Raw genomic sequence first — 19,806 nt, 5'->3', positions numbered from 1 at the left:
GTACAAAAAACAAGGGAATGAAGTGAAGATGCCACCATCACTCACTCACTATGTGCAATTTAAGTCTCAATGTATAATAAAAATAAAAACACAAGGCTAATAAACTCCCGCCTTTAAACTGGAACCCGTTTGAATAACAACCGGAGGCTCCCTCCGCATCACTGATCACTTGCAGTGCCTTTTATTTGCCCACTTCGATATCAGCTAGAGAAACGTTTAACCAGGTAACAATTTAAATTAATGCCACGGATTATCTCACGCTGCGCCTGCAATGCAACTCACCTCAGGAAAAAGATGTTTATAATTACACCATTGATTAATCCATGAAATGGATTAAAGACTTCTTAAAACAGGTATAATTACGAACCTTAGACTAGCAAAGTCTCTTAAAATATGTTCAATAACTATCAACTCGCATTTGTTCGTATGAAAAGTTAAAAAAAACTTAAGCCCCCACTCAAAGGCCAGTAAAACTATGGAAAATGATTAAGAATAAATATTTAATCACAAATAGTAAATATATAGGCTACTGTGGTATGTTACAAATATGAAAACAAGATTTGTATAGTCTTTCAGCTCGGAAAAGCATGAGAAGCAAATGAAGGGTACTTTTAAAGCTTTTAAAGTTCTCATGTTCCTGGGTACTCAGGGAAAGGGCTTATGTCATTCTTCTAGTTTATAAAGTTCTCATGCGAAAAGGTCCGAAGTATCAATGTTTTGACCTTCAGTCGTAGGTGGTTATTATTTTCTCTTGTCTTTCCTAGCTTATAGCAACATTTAAAGCAATAATACTCACCATTCCGCTATACCAGGAATGCAAACCATTACCAAACAACATAAATCATGCAATTTCTCACAACACCTTCTATTGTTAATATGCGTACCAAAGTTAGTCATCAAAGTTATTCTGCCATGCAATTAGCATTTAGTCCCGCGTGTAATTCGTGTTTATCAAGGTGCACTGTTGGTTAGTATACCATGGCACACGGTTAATACAGGTTAATATGTATATTGATTACGCAATTAGTATTTTCCATGCAAAATAGAGAAGGTATACACAATTTCGTTTTACCTGCTCCACCAATCCCCCCTTTGGTGATTTTTAATATCACCACAAATCCCACTAAATTTTAATAAAAATTTTACGGAAATGAATTCAATTCTCTTACATTTGGTTACGTCACATCATTGTTTCCCCCATCTCATCCTCTCTTGCCTTCTTATACATATTTTCTTTCCATCCTTCCAGTTCTATATCTCCCATTTCTCTTTCTTTCTTTCTCTCTTTTCTTAGCGACTTCTCTTTTGATTTTATTATGCAACTTTCTTCTTTTTATACATACACACCCTAATCTCAGAATTAATACTAATATTATCACACAGGTTACTGGAACTAGAATCTTACCTATAAATGAACTAACTAATTTTATCAAGAGGTTTTTAATAGTAGAAAACCCTTTACCAATCTTCTCCCAAACACTTTCAACCTCCAATGGAACAATTTCCTCATGCAAGTCGGTTATATTTTTAATATATTTCTTTAAATCTTGACTCTCGTCAGGAATATAAGTACAACAATGTTGCACTTTCAACATTCCACAGACTCCTCCCTCTTTTGCCAAAATGATATCAAGGGCAAGTCGATTCTGCATGACCATGGCTCTCATGGCTACCATTCCGGTGTTTACCAGTAAGAACCCTCCAGCAGTGCTTGTCGATAAGCGATCCACTACTGTAGCCAATTTTCTAATTTTATGTGCATTCCGAGATAGTCCAACGGCTGGTATCAGTGCTCCAAAAATATCCCCTACAATTTCCGACCAACTTTCCCTCCTTCTACGTGTTAGTTGTCTACCTATCTCATGCGCACCATCATTTACCCTTCCCACATGAAATATTTTTGGGAAGACCAGACCTAGGTAACATGTGCCATACCAATGGTCCGGTAACCGATAATAATCTTTGTTCCCACAGATAAAATATAATCCAGGGAATACTGGATCGTGTCCTCCTTTAAATCCCCATCCTCCCATGATTCTATATGTATCATGGCATTCACTCGCACCTATAAAATAGTTATCATACACAGTTTCATTTCTTCTAATACACAATTTCCCTCTCTGAGGCCAATCTACAGCCATAGCCGGACTGGTTTTTCCCTTTAAATGTTTTTCTCTTTCTACGTCCCAAACCGTCTTTTCTCCTTTTCCCTCAGGTATCTTTCTTTGCATCTTAATTCTCCTCTCTTCTACCACGTCCAAAAAGGTATTTTCTTCCCTCTTCAGACTACAAGTGAGATTATTCTTAAATACTGCTTCTAACGATAATTCTCTAGTTTCTAAGAAATATTCACCTAAAACTTTACCAGGTTTTATCTTATTCAACTCAGGAACTACAGGTACTTGTGAGAATATGTTATCTACATCAGAGAAATAGTATTCTAATTTTCCTGTCTTGTAAAATAAACTAGCTAATACACTACAGTTTATTCCATATGTCACAGGAAGGTGGTGACACCTTCAGACACCGATGCAGGTAACTGCATGCAAACGTAACAATCTCTAACGTCCATAGTTTTCACATATTCACACAGTAATTTTGAAAAAACATTGTTAGAAAAATCTGTTATAGATCTATCCTTATGCAGATCAATCCTGTCCATCAATCTAGTTCCAGTGAATCTGTTCTATATTAGTCTCGTTTTCCGTATAACCCTCTACCATTTCGAACGTTAGTTTAAATGAAATTATTATGCCAATACACTCCACAGAAGCATTAGTAATCCTGTACAACAACAACACACCTTGAACCATCTTCGAAGGAACACACATGTAGATTTTCTACCTTCTGTGTTTGCCATTTCGGAAACGATCAGTGTCTTTTGACTAAGCCTCATCTATTCACAACTAGTTTTTGTCTAAACCCAAGGCTCTGAGCGCCTACTTGGTTCCTTTCGGGTATATGTCTTATTCAGTTATTCAGTCTCTCTGTAACACCTTCTTATCACGTCAGTCTGGCATTTGATCGTCCTTCACTTCGTTTTCACAGTCTTGGTTCAGAATTTCCTGAACATCCGTCTCTATCGGACAAGATAACTCTCAGGATTTCCGAATCTTCGTCTTCCTCAACCACTTCCGGTATAGCCACACCTAGACTTTCTTGGCTGTCTGCTTCCTCTTGTACTCAGGAAGTGCCACATATGTCCATTCTGGTGACTTATACTTCTGGTTGGGCTTCTTAGTCCGTTTTCCCTTCTCCAAGGGTGTCTAATCAGTGTCCTTTGAATTTTCTTGGCTAGACACCTCATTCACTTGTTCTGCTTTAGATGACTTTACTCATGTCAATCGATACCTCAATCTTTTTACCTTGTTTGGCCAAATTTCCTCTTGCTCTTGTTTCTTCTGAATCCGACTCGAAACTGGTATCAGATTCTTCCAAATATTCCTCTTCAGGTCTATTCACTGGACTAGGGATTCGCAAAGTATGACTCGCATGAATCCAATTCTTCACCTTGGCACATTTCACAGCCGTCGTGTAAAAAATCATTTGACGTGGTTTTCCCCACCTTGGGACCAGACAATTTGTTCTTCTATGCACTTTGATTCTCACCCAGTCTCCTGGACTTAAATCATGAGCTGGCTTCTTTTCAAGAGTGGTTGCATCCGATCCAACCTGATTAAACACAGAATGAATGGAATCAGCCAACCCCTTGCAATAATCCAACACAAAGTCATCAGATATAGGCAGTAGTTTGTTGATAGGAATGAAAACATGTCTCATCGCCCTTCCCATAACAATCTCATGGGGACTCAGTCCAGTATTCCTATCAGGGATAGATCTAATAGTCATGAGCACTAGAGGCAAGATATCAGGCCATTTCAAACCTGTGGCCAAACACATTTTTCCCAATCTATTTTTAATGGTGCCATTCACTTGTTCCACCACTCCAGAAGCCTCTGGACGATAGGCACAATGCAGTTTCTGCTGTACATTCAATGCTTCACAAATCAATTTCATGATTTCATTCTGAAAATGTTTCCCTCTATCTGACTCGATCGTAACTGGGAAGCCAAATCTGGGAATGAATTCTCTCAATGGGAGTTTGTCTACTGTAATTCCATCACTCCTTCTAGTCGGGTACGCTTCCACCCAACGTGAAAACAAGCAAACTACTACTAGAACATACCTTAGCCTATTAAATGGGGGCATTTCAATGAAGTCAATCTGCATTCTGGTGAAGGGACCTCCTTCCCGTCCTATCGTTCCTAGACTCACCACTGTTTTTCTTCCTGGATTGTATTGCTGACATATAAGATATCTTGAACACAGGCTCTCAGCTACAAGCCGAAACTTGGCATTATACCATGTCTGTTTGAAAAGCCTGATCATAGCATCCCTTCCTACATGTGCCTATCCATGATAAATCTGTGCCATGGCAGAGACCATGCTATCAGGCATGACTGGTCTTCCATCCCGATAAACCCAAACTCGGTCTGTCTCTCGGGGTGCGAATCCTGATTTTATCCACTGTTTCCTTTCCTCATCTCCTGCCTCTTCCTGTAACTGTCTCACCTCTTCCCACGTATTCACAGTGTTAGTAAAAAGTAAGGGACATGAATTCATTTCCTTTTCCCTGCCTCAATTAACCGAAATCTGGTTGCACGCACAATATTGCGCCATGTCATTTGCGAACTCGTTCCCTGCCGACACATAGTCAGCAGTCTTTGAATGAGCACAACATTTTACTACTGCCAATTGCTTAGGCAGCTGTATCGCCTCAAGCAATTTCCAAACCACTTCAGCATTCCTTATAGGAGTTCCACTCAATGTCAAGAATCCTCTTTGGGACCATATCTGCCCAAAATCATGTACCACTCCAAAGCCATACTGACTATTGGTAATCACAGTTACTCTCAGATTCTTTCTCAATTTGCATGCTCTTGTTAATGCAAACAGTTCAGCAACCTGGGCTGATCTCACTCCTTTCAAGCAAGACGCTTCCAGGACAGCTGCTACAGTGCACACTGCGTATGCTGCACTCAAAATCCCTTCGTCTCTTCTCAAACATGACCCATCCACAAACATCACGTAGTCACTTTCTTTCAGAGGCACATCTTTTATGTCAGGGCGTGGCTTGGTGCAAAAGTCAAGCACTTCCAGACAATCATGATCCACGTCATCCTTCACTTCCACATTTTCAGCATCAGGCAACAACGTCGATGGGTTCACATTGAGACACCTCACAAGGCTCACATTCGTTGCACCTAAAATGACTTTCTCATACTTAGATGACTATGCGTCATAAACTGGGTGCGGCTCCTTGTTAAAAGGATCGCAATGTCATGGGGTACAAACACTCACAGGATATCCCATCACAATTCCTTCACTCTGTTCCAAGCTCTTACAGGTTGCAGCCACTGCCTTCAAACAACCCGGTAATGCCACAGCTACAGGATCCAATACAGCTGAAAAATATGCAATTGGTAGTCTCAATTTTCCATGTTTCTGTACCAACACAGAAAGCGCACACCCATCTCTCTCACTGCAGTTGAGCTCAAACTCTTTTTCATAGTCAGGCATTCCAAGAGCTGGGGCTTCACACAAGCTGTCTCTTAATTGTTTAAAAGCCTTCAACTCTTTCTTGTTTAATTCAAGGGGGTCTTTCACATCACTCTTCGTCAATCGTACCAAAGGCTTTGCAATCAGTGAAAAGTTGCTGATCCACTGGCGGCAATATCCAACCATTCCAAGAAACATTCTCACCTCTCTTTGAGTCATTGGTGCTCTCATTCCTTTGATTATCCTGATCCTGTCTGTAGTCACCTTTCTCAGCCCCTTCACAATTTTATGGCCTAAATACTGTAATTCCTTTTTGCAAAATTGTAATTCCGATGGGAATACCTTAAGTCCTCCATCCGCCAAATGATTCAGTAACGCAACAGTATCTACTACACAGGCTTCTCGAGTTCTCGATGCCACCAGTAGGTCATCGATGTATTGGACTAGTATTGAGCTTTCGGGCATTTTTAAATCTTCCAGGGACTTCTTCAAAATCTGATTGAATATCGATGGACTTTCTGTATACCCCTGTGGGATTCGGCACCATGCCAAAGTACGTTCGCCGAACCAGAATGCACAAATCTGTTGGCTGTCAGGGTGCAATGGGATGGAAAAGAAAGCATGACACAGATCAATGACTGTGTACCATTCTCCATCATGAGGAATCTGATATAGGATCACGGAAGGGTTTGGTACAATGGGACAACATGGTACAACAATTTTATTCACTTTTCTCAGGTCTTGTACTATTCTGAATGTTCCGTTAGGCTTTTTTTAGACACATAATTGGTGAATTGCATGGACTACTCATTATCTCTCTCAAAATACCTTGTTCAATCATTTTGTCTATTATAGGAGTTACTCCTGCAATTATTTCGGGTGTCAATTTATACTGGGGAATATTTGGGTAACTTATTCCTTCCTTTACGGTTATCTTTACGGGGTCTACATTTCTCATCAATCCCATATCTTCTCCAGTGAAATCCCATACCTCGGGTTTCACTGTTTTCTTCAGTTCCTGAGGCAATTCTTCTGGGTCAAATACAACAAATGCCTCAGTAACCTCGGGTTCCATATTAGCCATAGTCATTTTGTATAGAACATCCTCATCAGGAGTTTCAAAAGCTATGCCGTCAGGAGTACAGAAAATCATACAATTCATTTTACACAACAAATCCCTCCCTAACAAATTCACAGGGCTGGTATCGCACACGACAAAGCGGTCCATGTCAGAAAATGTCCTTATTTTAACTTTAATTGGTTCAGTAAGATACGTTTTTATCTGTCTGTTTGAGACTCCAACTACTTGGATTGTGTCATCCGAGAGAGGAAGATTCTTGATGTCAGCTGATCTAACAGTTGAACGAGTAGCACCAGTATCCAATAGGAAAGTGATATTTTCATCATTTACTTTTCTGTCTGCAAAAGGGCCTGTCTGGTCTACTTCTAGAGTTGCGCCAAGTACGCACTCTTCTTCCTCTCCTAGGCACCGTCAACAACTCTCTTCTGACTCACTCTCATCGCGTTGCAGCCAATACTGCAAAACAGCACTAGTGCGCGGTAGCTTAGTTACCTGTTCCTCGGTGTAGAATCCTGTCTCATTACAGTATGTCTGAGGGTTTACGCTCTGTGGAAAAGGTGGCTTTGGCACCTGACACTGTTGGGCAACAGCCTGCTGCTGTCGCTGCGGTTGAAAACTCACCTCATTCTACACCTGTGGATTTAATGATGCATTATCGCCATTAGCACTTGGGGGTAATTTACACTCGGATTTCCAATGCCCTACCTTTCCGCAGTTATGACATGGCCACTTCTTTTTGGCTTCATCGAAACTAATCTGTCCCTTTCCTTTTCTTTTTCTTTTACTGGGAAAGCTGAAAACGTCTTATCTGTTGCATCGTCTCGCTTCCGAAACCACCTGCTCTTCCATCTATCTACAGCACCCCATTTCCTTAGCAAGGCAATCAGTTCTTTAATCTGAGTTAATCTTCCTGCGGTATTCAAATTCTCAATATCCTTTTCAGAGAAGTCTACTCTATATGGTTTCTGTAATGATTTTATCCTCTCAAAATCAATACCCATTTCACTCGTCATTTCTTCCAATTTCTCATGCAAACTTCTTGCTCTCCAAGTTATACTATTTACCTTTAGTGAAGCAAGGGTTTCAGCAAGTGAGGAGCTGAGAGAGAGACAGAAAGAGAGGGAATAAAAGGAAGAGGGGGCAGCTGGCTGCGGCAGCGCAGAAAAAATGGACACTTCCTACACTAATCTCACCTTAATACACCTGCTGGGCACCAAGGAACTCCCATGCGCAACAGAAGTAGGATGCAGGGTAGGCAAACAAGCCCTGCCTTGACACTCGTGACTCCTCGTCTCTGTCACACTACAAGCAATTCATTCTGGCGCTACGGTATTGAAGACACCGCGTTTGTCAATCACTGGGAAAGTGACTCACTACTCGAACCTAGAAGCCATCGTGTGACTATCAGAAAACGCAACATTCACAGCACACGCGTAATCTGGGAAAGTTAACTCTGGTAAAACACCAACACAAATTTGCAGTACAAAAAACAAGGGAATGAAGTGAAGATGCCACCATCACTCACTCACTATGTGCAATTTAAGTCTCAATGTATAATAAAAATAAAAACACAAGGCTAATAAACTCCCGCCTTTAAACTGGAACCCGTTTGAATAACAACCGGAGGCTCCCTCCGCATCACTGATCACTTGCAGTGCCTTTTATTTGCCCACTTCGATATCAGCTAGAGAAACGTTTAACCAGGTAACAATTTAAATTAATGCCACGGATTATCTCACGCTGCGCCTGCAATGCAACTCACCTCAGGAAAAAGATGTTTATAATTACACCATTGATTAATCCATGAAATGGATTAAAGACTTCTTAAAACAGGTATAATTACGAACCTTAGACTAGCAAAGTCTCTTAAAATATGTTCAATAACTATCAACTCGCATTTGTTCGTATGAAAAGTTAAAAAAAACTTAAGCCCCCACTCAAAGGCCAGTAAAACTATGGAAAATGATTAAGAATAAATATTTAATCACAAATAGTAAATATATAGGCTACTGTGGTATGTTACAAATATGAAAACAAGATTTGTATAGTCTTTCAGCTCGGAAAAGCATGAGAAGCAAATGAAGGGTACTTTTAAAGCTTTTAAAGTTCTCATGTTCCTGGGTACTCAGGGAAAGGGCTTATGTCATTCTTCTAGTTTATAAAGTTCTCATGCGAAAAGGTCCGAAGTATCAATGTTTTGACCTTCAGTCGTAGGTGGTTATTATTTTCTCTTGTCTTTCCTAGCTTATAGCAACATTTAAAGCAATAATACTCACCATTCCGCTATACCAGGAATGCAAACCATTACCAAACAACATAAATCATGCAATTTCTCACAACACCTTCTATTGTTAAAATGCGTACCAAAGTTAGTCATCAAAGTTATTCTGCCATGCAATTAGCATTTAGTCCCGCGTGTAATTCGTGTTTATCAAGGTGCACTGTTGGTTAGTATACCATGGCACACGGTTAATACAGGTTAATATGTATATTGATTACGCAATTAGTATTTTCCATGCAAAATAGAGAAGGTATACACAATTTCGTTTTACCTGCTCCACCAATCCCCCTTTGGTGATTTTTAATATCACCACAAATCCCACTAAATTTTAATAAAAATTTTACGGAAATGAATTCAATTCTCTTACATTTGGTTACGTCACATCATTGTTTCCCCCATCTCATCCTCTCTTGCCTTCTTATACATATTTTCTTTCCATCCTTCCAGTTCTATATCTCCCATTTCTCTTTCTTTCTTTCTCTCTTTTCTTAGCGACTTCTCTTTTGATTTTATTATGCAACTTTCTTCTTTTTATACATACACACCCTAATCTCAGAATTAATACTAATATTATCACACAGGTTACTGGAACTAGAATCTTACCTATAAATGAACTAACTAATTTTATCAAGAGGTTTTTAATAGTAGAAAACCCTTTACCAATCTTCTCCCAAACACTTTCAACCTCCAATGGAACAATTTCCTCATGCAAGTCGGTTATATTTTTAATATATTTCTTTAAATCTTGACTCTCGTCAGGAATATAAGTACAACAATGTTGCACTTTCAACATTCCACAGACTCCTCCCTCTTTTGCCAAAATGATATCAAGGGCAAGTCGATTCTGCATGACCATGGCTCTCATGGCTACCATTCCGGTGTTTACCAGTAAGAACCCTCCAGCAGTGCTTGTCGATAAGCGATCCACTACTGTAGCCAATTTTCTAATTTTATGTGCATTCCGAGATAGTCCAACGGCTGGTATCAGTGCTCCAAAAATATCCCCTACAATTTCCGACCAACTTTCCCTCCTTCTACGTGTTAGTTGTCTACCTATCTCATGCGCACCATCATTTACCCTTCCCACATGAAATATTTTTGGGAAGACCAGACCTAGGTAACATGTGCCATACCAATGGTCCGGTAACCGATAATAATCTTTGTTCCCACAGATAAAATATAATCCAGGGAATACTGGATCGTGTCCTCCTTTAAATCCCCATCCTCCCATGATTCTATATGTATCATGGCATTCACTCGCACCTATAAAATAGTTATCATACACAGTTTCATTTCTTCTAATACACAATTTCCCTCTCTGAGGCCAATCTACAGCCATAGCCGGACTGGTTTTTCCCTTTAAATGTTTTTCTCTTTCTACGTCCCAAACCGTCTTTTCTCCTTTTCCCTCAGGTATCTTTCTTTGCATCTTAATTCTCCTCTCTTCTACCACGTCCAAAAAGGTATTTTCTTCCCTCTTCAGACTACAAGTGAGATTATTCTTAAATACTGCTTCTAACGATAATTCTCTAGTTTCTAAGAAATATTCACCTAAAACTTTACCAGGTTTTATCTTATTCAACTCAGGAACTACAGGTACTTGTGAGAATATGTTATCTACATCAGAGAAATAGTATTCTAATTTTCCTGTCTTGTAAAATAAACTAGCTAATACACTACAGTTTATTCCATATGTCACAGGAAGGTGGTGACACCTTCAGACACCGATGCAGGTAACTGCATGCAAACGTAACAATCTCTAACGTCCATAGTTTTCACATATTCACACAGTAATTTTGAAAAAACATTGTTAGAAAAATCTGTTATAGATCTATCCTTATGCAGATCAATCCTGTCCATCAATCTAGTTCCAGTGAATCTGTTCTATATTAGTCTCGTTTTCCGTATAACCCTCTACCATTTCGAACGTTAGTTTAAATGAAATTATTATGCCAATACACTCCACAGAAGCATTAGTAATCCTGTACAACAACAACACACCTTGAACCATCTTCGAAGGAACACACATGTAGATTTTCTACCTTCTGTGTTTGCCATTTCGGAAACGATCAGTGTCTTTTGACTAAGCCTCATCTATTCACAACTAGTTTTTGTCTAAACCCAAGGCTCTGAGCGCCTACTTGGTTCCTTTCGGGTATATGTCTTATTCAGTTATTCAGTCTCTCTGTAACACCTTCTTATCACGTCAGTCTGGCATTTGATCGTCCTTCACTTCGTTTTCACAGTCTTGGTTCAGAATTTCCTGAACATCCGTCTCTATCGGACAAGATAACTCTCAGGATTTCCGAATCTTCGTCTTCCTCAACCACTTCCGGTATAGCCACACCTAGACTTTCTTGGCTGTCTGCTTCCTCTTGTACTCAGGAAGTGCCACATATGTCCATTCTGGTGACTTATACTTCTGGTTGGGCTCCTTAGTCCGTTTTCCCTTCTCCAAGGGTGTCTAATCAGTGTCCTTTGAATTTTCTTGGCTAGACACCTCATTCACTTGTTCTGCTTTAGATGACTTTACTCATGTCAATCGATACCTCAATCTTTTTACCTTGTTTGGCCAAATTTCCTCTTGCTCTTGTTTCTTCTGAATCCGACTCGAAACTGGTATCAGATTCTTCCAAATATTCCTCTTCAGGTCTATTCACTGGACTAGGGATTCGCAAAGTATGACTCGCATGAATCCAATTCTTCACCTTGGCACATTTCACAGCCGTCGTGTAAAAAATCATTTGACGTGGTTTTCCCCACCTTGGGACCAGACAATTTGTTCTTCTATGCACTTTGATTCTCACCCAGTCTCCTGGACTTAAATCATGAGCTGGCTTCTTTTCAAGAGTGGTTGCATCCGATCCAACCTGATTAAACACAGAATGAATGGAATCAGCCAACCCCTTGCAATAATCCAACACAAAGTCATCAGATATAGGCAGTAGTTTGTTGATAGGAATGAAAACATGTCTCATCGCCCTTCCCATAACAATCTCATGGGGACTCAGTCCAGTATTCCTATCAGGGATAGATCTAATAGTCATGAGCACTAGAGGCAAGATATCAGGCCATTTCAAACCTGTGGCCAAACACATTTTTCCCAATCTATTTTTAATGGTGCCATTCACTTGTTCCACCACTCCAGAAGCCTCTGGACGATAGGCACAATGCAGTTTCTGCTGTACATTCAATGCTTCACAAATCAATTTCATGATTTCATTCTGAAAATGTTTCCCTCTATCTGACTCGATCGTAACTGGGAAGCCAAATCTGGGAATGAATTCTCTCAATGGGAGTTTGTCTACTGTAATTCCATCACTCCTTCTAGTCGGGTACGCTTCCACCCAACGTGAAAACAAGCAAACTACTACTAGAACATACCTTAGCCTATTAAATGGGGGCATTTCAATGAAGTCAATCTGCATTCTGGTGAAGGGACCTCCTTCCCGTCCTATCGTTCCTAGACTCACCACTGTTTTTCTTCCTGGATTGTATTGCTGACATATAAGATATCTTGAACACAGGCTCTCAGCTACAAGCCGAAACTTGGCATTATACCATGTCTGTTTGAAAAGCCTGATCATAGCATCCCTTCCTACATGTGCCTATCCATGATAAATCTGTGCCATGGCAGAGACCATGCTATCAGGCATGACTGGTCTTCCATCCCGATAAACCCAAACTCGGTCTGTCTCTCGGGGTGCGAATCCTGATTTTATCCACTGTTTCCTTTCCTCATCTCCTGCCTCTTCCTGTAACTGTCTCACCTCTTCCCACGTATTCACAGTGTTAGTAAAAAGTAAGGGACATGAATTCATTTCCTTTTCCCTGCCTCAATTAACCGAAATCTGGTTGCACGCACAATATTGCGCCATGTCATTTGCGAACTCGTTCCCTGCCGACACATAGTCAGCAGTCTTTGAATGAGCACAACATTTTACTACTGCCAATTGCTTAGGCAGCTGTATCGCCTCAAGCAATTTCCAAACCACTTCAGCATTCCTTATAGGAGTTCCACTCAATGTCAAGAATCCTCTTTGGGACCATATCTGCCCAAAATCATGTACCACTCCAAAGCCATACTGACTATTGGTAATCACAGTTACTCTCAGATTCTTTCTCAATTTGCATGCTCTTGTTAATGCAAACAGTTCAGCAACCTGGGCTGATCTCACTCCTTTCAAGCAAGACGCTTCCAGGACAGCTGCTACAGTGCACACTGCGTATGCTGCACTCAAAATCCCTTCGTCTCTTCTCAAACATGACCCATCCACAAACATCACGTAGTCACTTTCTTTCAGAGGCACATCTTTTATGTCAGGGCGTGGCTTGGTGCAAAAGTCAAGCACTTCCAGACAATCATGATCCACGTCATCCTTCACTTCCACATTTTCAGCATCAGGCAACAACGTCGATGGGTTCACATTGAGACACCTCACAAGGCTCACATTCGTTGCACCTAAAATGACTTTCTCATACTTAGATGACTATGCGTCATAAACTGGGTGCGGCTCCTTGTTAAAAGGATCGCAATGTCATGGGGTACAAACACTCACAGGATATCCCATCACAATTCCTTCACTCTGTTCCAAGCTCTTACAGGTTGCAGCCACTGCCTTCAAACAACCCGGTAATGCCACAGCTACAGGATCCAATACAGCTGAAAAATATGCAATTGGTAGTCTCAATTTTCCATGTTTCTGTACCAACACAGAAAGCGCACACCCATCTCTCTCACTGCAGTTGAGCTCAAACTCTTTTTCATAGTCAGGCATTCCAAGAGCTGGGGCTTCACACAAGCTGTCTCTTAATTGTTTAAAAGCCTTCAACTCTTTCTTGTTTAATTCAAGGGGGTCTTTCACATCACTCTTCGTCAATCGTACCAAAGGCTTTGCAATCAGTGAAAAGTTGCTGATCCACTGGCGGCAATATCCAACCATTCCAAGAAACATTCTCACCTCTCTTTGAGTCATTGGTGCTCTCATTCCTTTGATTATCCTGATCCTGTCTGTAGTCACCTTTCTCAGCCCCTTCACAATTTTATGGCCTAAATACTGTAATTCCTTTTTGCAAAATTGTAATTCCGATGGGAATACCTTAAGTCCTCCATCCGCCAAATGATTCAGTAACGCAACAGTATCTACTACACAGGCTTCTCGAGTTCTCGATGCCACCAGTAGGTCATCGATGTATTGGACTAGTATTGAGCTTTCGGGCATTTTTAAATCTTCCAGGGACTTCTTCAAAATCTGATTGAATATCGATGGACTTTCTGTATACCCCTGTGGGATTCGGCACCATGCCAAAGTACGTTCGCCGAACCAGAATGCACAAATCTGTTGGCTGTCAGGGTGCAATGGGATGGAAAAGAAAGCATGACACAGATCAATGACTGTGTACCATTCTCCATCATGAGGAATCTGATATAGGATCACGGAAGGGTTTGGTACAATGGGACAACATGGTACAACAATTTTATTCACTTTTCTCAGGTCTTGTACTATTCTGAATGTTCCGTTAGGCTTTTTTTAGACACATAATTGGTGAATTGCATGGACTACTCATTATCTCTCTCAAAATACCTTGTTCAATCATTTTGTCTATTATAGGAGTTACTCCTGCAATTATTTCGGGTGTCAATTTATACTGGGGAATATTTGGGTAACTTATTCCTTCCTTTACGGTTATCTTTACGGGGTCTACATTTCTCATCAATCCCATATCTTCTCCAGTGAAATCCCATACCTCGGGTTTCACTGTTTTCTTCAGTTCCTGAGGCAATTCTTCTGGGTCAAATACAACAAATGCCTCAGTAACCTCGGGTTCCATATTAGCCATAGTCATTTTGTATAGAACATCCTCATCAGGAGTTTCAAAAGCTATGCCGTCAGGAGTACAGAAAATCATACAATTCATTTTACACAACAAATCCCTCCCTAACAAATTCACAGGGCTGGTATCGCACACGACAAAGCGGTCCATGTCAGAAAATGTCCTTATTTTAACTTTAATTGGTTCAGTAAGATACGTTTTTATCTGTCTGTTTGAGACTCCAACTACTTGGATTGTGTCATCCGAGAGAGGAAGATTCTTGATGTCAGCTGATCTAACAGTTGAACGAGTAGCACCAGTATCCAATAGGAAAGTGATATTTTCATCATTTACTTTTCTGTCTGCAAAAGGGCCTGTCTGGTCTACTTCTAGAGTTGCGCCAAGTACGCACTCTTCTTCCTCTCCTAGGCACCGTCAACAACTCTCTTCTGACTCACTCTCATCGCGTTGCAGCCAATACTGCAAAACAGCACTAGTGCGCGGTAGCTTAGTTACCTGTTCCTCGGTGTAGAATCCTGTCTCATTACAGTATGTCTGAGGGTTTACGCTCTGTGGAAAAGGTGGCTTTGGCACCTGACACTGTTGGGCAACAGCCTGCTGCTGTCGCTGCGGTTGAAAACTCACCTCATTCTACACCTGTGGATTTAATGATGCATTATCGCCATTAGCACTTGGGGGTAATTTACACTCGGATTTCCAATGCCCTACCTTTCCGCAGTTATGACATGGCCACTTCTTTTTGGCTTCATCGAAACTAATCTGTCCCTTTCCTTTTCTTTTTCTTTTACTGGGAAAGCTGAAAACGTCTTATCTGTTGCATCGTCTCGCTTCCGAAACCACCTGCTCTTCCATCTATCTACAGCACCCCATTTCCTTAGCAAGGCAATCAGTTCTTTAATCTGAGTTAATCTTCCTGCGGTATTCAAATTCTCAATATCCTTTTCAGAGAAGTCTACTCTATATGGTTTCTGTAATGATTTTATCCTCTCAAAATCAATACCCATTTCACTCGTCATTTCTTCCAATTTCTCATGCAAACTTCTTGCTCTCCAAGTTATACTATTTACCTTTAGTGAAGCAAGGGTTTCAGCAAGTGAGGAGCTGAGAGAGAGACAGAAAGAGAGGGAATAAAAGGAAGAGGGGGCAGCTGGCTGCGGCAGCGCAGAAAAAATGGACACTTCCTACACTAATCTCACCTTAATACACCTGCTGGGCACCAAGGAACTCCCATGCGCAACAGAAGTAGGATGCAGGGTAGGCAAACAAGCCCTGCCTTGACACTCGTGACTCCTCGTCTCTGTCACACTACAAGCAATTCATTCTGGCGCTACGGTATTGAAGACACCGCGTTTGTCAATCACTGGGAAAGTGACTCACTACTCGAACCTAGAAGCCATCGTGTGACTATCAGAAAACGCAACATTCACAGCACACGCGTAATCTGGGAAAGTTAACTCTGGTAAAACACCAACACAAATTTGCAGTACAAAAAACAAGGGAATGAAGTGAAGATGCCACCATCACTCACTCACTATGTGCAATTTAAGTCTCAATGTATAATAAAAATAAAAACACAAGGCTAATAAACTCCCGCCTTTAAACTGGAACCCGTTTGAATAACAACCGGAGGCTCCCTCCGCATCACTGATCACTTGCAGTGCCTTTTATTTGCCCACTTCGATATCAGCTAGAGAAACGTTTAACCAGGTAACAATTTAAATTAATGCCACGGATTATCTCACGCTGCGCCTGCAATGCAACTCACCTCAGGAAAAAGATGTTTATAATTACACCATTGATTAATCCATGAAATGGATTAAAGACTTCTTAAAACAGGTATAATTACGAACCTTAGACTAGCAAAGTCTCTTAAAATATGTTCAATAACTATCAACTCGCATTTGTTCGTATGAAAAGTTAAAAAAAACTTAAGCCCCCACTCAAAGGCCAGTAAAACTATGGAAAATGATTAAGAATAAATATTTAATCACAAATAGTAAATATATAGGCTACTGTGGTATGTTACAAATATGAAAACAAGATTTGTATAGTCTTTCAGCTCGGAAAAGCATGAGAAGCAAATGAAGGGTACTTTTAAAGCTTTTAAAGTTCTCATGTTCCTGGGTACTCAGGGAAAGGGCTTATGTCATTCTTCTAGTTTATAAAGTTCTCATGCGAAAAGGTCCGAAGTATCAATGTTTTGACCTTCAGTCGTAGGTGGTTATTATTTTCTCTTGTCTTTCCTAGCTTATAGCAACATTTAAAGCAATAATACTCACCATTCCGCTATACCAGGAATGCAAACCATTACCAAACAACATAAATCATGCAATTTCTCACAACACCTTCTATTGTTAAAATGCGTACCAAAGTTAGTCATCAAAGTTATTCTGCCATGCAATTAGCATTTAGTCCCGCGTGTAATTCGTGTTTATCAAGGTGCACTGTTGGTTAGTATACCATGGCACACGGTTAATACAGGTTAATATGTATATTGATTACGCAATTAGTATTTTCCATGCAAAATAGAGAAGGTATACACAATTTCGTTTTACCTGCTCCACCAATCCCCCTTTGGTGATTTTTAATATCACCACAAATCCCACTAAATTTTAATAAAAATTTTACGGAAATGAATTCAATTCTCTTACATTTGGTTACGTCACATCATTGTTTCCCCCATCTCATCCTCTCTTGCCTTCTTATACATATTTTCTTTCCATCCTTCCAGTTCTATATCTCCCATTTCTCTTTCTTTCTTTCTCTCTTTTCTTAGCGACTTCTCTTTTGATTTTATTATGCAACTTTCTTCTTTTTATACATACACACCCTAATCTCAGAATTAATACTAATATTATCACACAGGTTACTGGAACTAGAATCTTACCTATAAATGAACTAACTAATTTTATCAAGAGGTTTTTAATAGTAGAAAACCCTTTACCAATCTTCTCCCAAACACTTTCAACCTCCAATGGAACAATTTCCTCATGCAAGTCGGTTATATTTTTAATATATTTCTTTAAATCTTGACTCTCGTCAGGAATATAAGTACAACAATGTTGCACTTTCAACATTCCACAGACTCCTCCCTCTTTTGCCAAAATGATATCAAGGGCAAGTCGATTCTGCATGACCATGGCTCTCATGGCTACCATTCCGGTGTTTACCAGTAAGAACCCTCCAGCAGTGCTTGTCGATAAGCGATCCACTACTGTAGCCAATTTTCTAATTTTATGTGCATTCCGAGATAGTCCAACGGCTGGTATCAGTGCTCCAAAAATATCCCCTACAATTTCCGACCAACTTTCCCTCCTTCTACGTGTTAGTTGTCTACCTATCTCATGCGCACCATCATTTACCCTTCCCACATGAAATATTTTTGGGAAGACCAGACCTAGGTAACATGTGCCATACCAATGGTCCGGTAACCGATAATAATCTTTGTTCCCACAGATAAAATATAATCCAGGGAATACTGGATCGTGTCCTCCTTTAAATCCCCATCCTCCCATGATTCTATATGTATCATGGCATTCACTCGCACCTATAAAATAGTTATCATACACAGTTTCATTTCTTCTAATACACAATTTCCCTCTCTGAGGCCAATCTACAGCCATAGCCGGACTGGTTTTTCCCTTTAAATGTTTTTCTCTTTCTACGTCCCAAACCGTCTTTTCTCCTTTTCCCTCAGGTATCTTTCTTTGCATCTTAATTCTCCTCTCTTCTACCACGTCCAAAAAGGTATTTTCTTCCCTCTTCAGACTACAAGTGAGATTATTCTTAAATACTGCTTCTAACGATAATTCTCTAGTTTCTAAGAAATATTCACCTAAAACTTTACCAGGTTTTATCTTATTCAACTCAGGAACTACAGGTACTTGTGAGAATATGTTATCTACATCAGAGAAATAGTATTCTAATTTTCCTGTCTTGTAAAATAAACTAGCTAATACACTACAGGTTATTCCATATGTCACAGGAAGGTGGTGACACCTTCAGACACCGATGCAGGTAACTGCATGCAAACGTAACAATCTCTAACGTCCATAGTTTTCACATATTCACACAGTAATTTTGAAAAAACATTGTTAGAAAAATCTGTTATAGATCTATCCTTATGCAGATCAATCCTGTCCATCAATCTAGTTCCAGTGAATCTGTTCTATATTAGTCTCGTTTTCCGTATAACCCTCTACCATTTCGAACGTTAGTTTAAATGAAATTATTATGCCAATACACTCCACAGAAGCATTAGTAATCCTGTACAACAACAACACACCTTGAACCATCTTCGAAGGAACACACATGTAGATTTTCTACCTTCTGTGTTTGCCATTTCGGAAACGATCAGTGTCTTTTGACTAAGCCTCATCTATTCACAACTAGTTTTTGTCTAAACCCAAGGCTCTGAGCGCCTACTTGGTTCCTTTCGGGTATATGTCTTATTCAGTTATTCAGTCTCTCTGTAACACCTTCTTATCACGTCAGTCTGGCATTTGATCGTCCTTCACTTCGTTTTCACAGTCTTGGTTCAGAATTTCCTGAACATCCGTCTCTATCGGACAAGATAACTCTCAGGATTTCCGAATCTTCGTCTTCCTCAACCACTTCCGGTATAGCCACACCTAGACTTTCTTGGCTGTCTGCTTCCTCTTGTACTCAGGAAGTGCCACATATGTCCATTCTGGTGACTTATACTTCTGGTTGGGCTTCTTAGTCCGTTTTCCCTTCTCCAAGGGTGTCTAATCAGTGTCCTTTGAATTTTCTTGGCTAGACACCTCATTCACTTGTTCTGCTTTAGATGACTTTACTCATGTCAATCGATACCTCAATCTTTTTACCTTGTTTGGCCAAATTTCCTCTTGCTCTTGTTTCTTCTGAATCCGACTCGAAACTGGTATCAGATTCTTCCAAATATTCCTCTTCAGGTCTATTCACTGGACTAGGGATTCGCAAAGTATGACTCGCATGAATCCAATTCTTCACCTTGGCACATTTCACAGCCGTCGTGTAAAAAATCATTTGACGTGGTTTTCCCCACCTT

This window comes from Triturus cristatus, chromosome 9 (genome assembly GCF_964204655.1).
Source record: "Triturus cristatus chromosome 9, aTriCri1.1, whole genome shotgun sequence".
In the NCBI taxonomy this organism is placed as follows: Eukaryota; Metazoa; Chordata; class Amphibia; order Caudata; family Salamandridae; genus Triturus; species Triturus cristatus.
Note: the sequence above shows the minus strand (reverse complement) of the source record.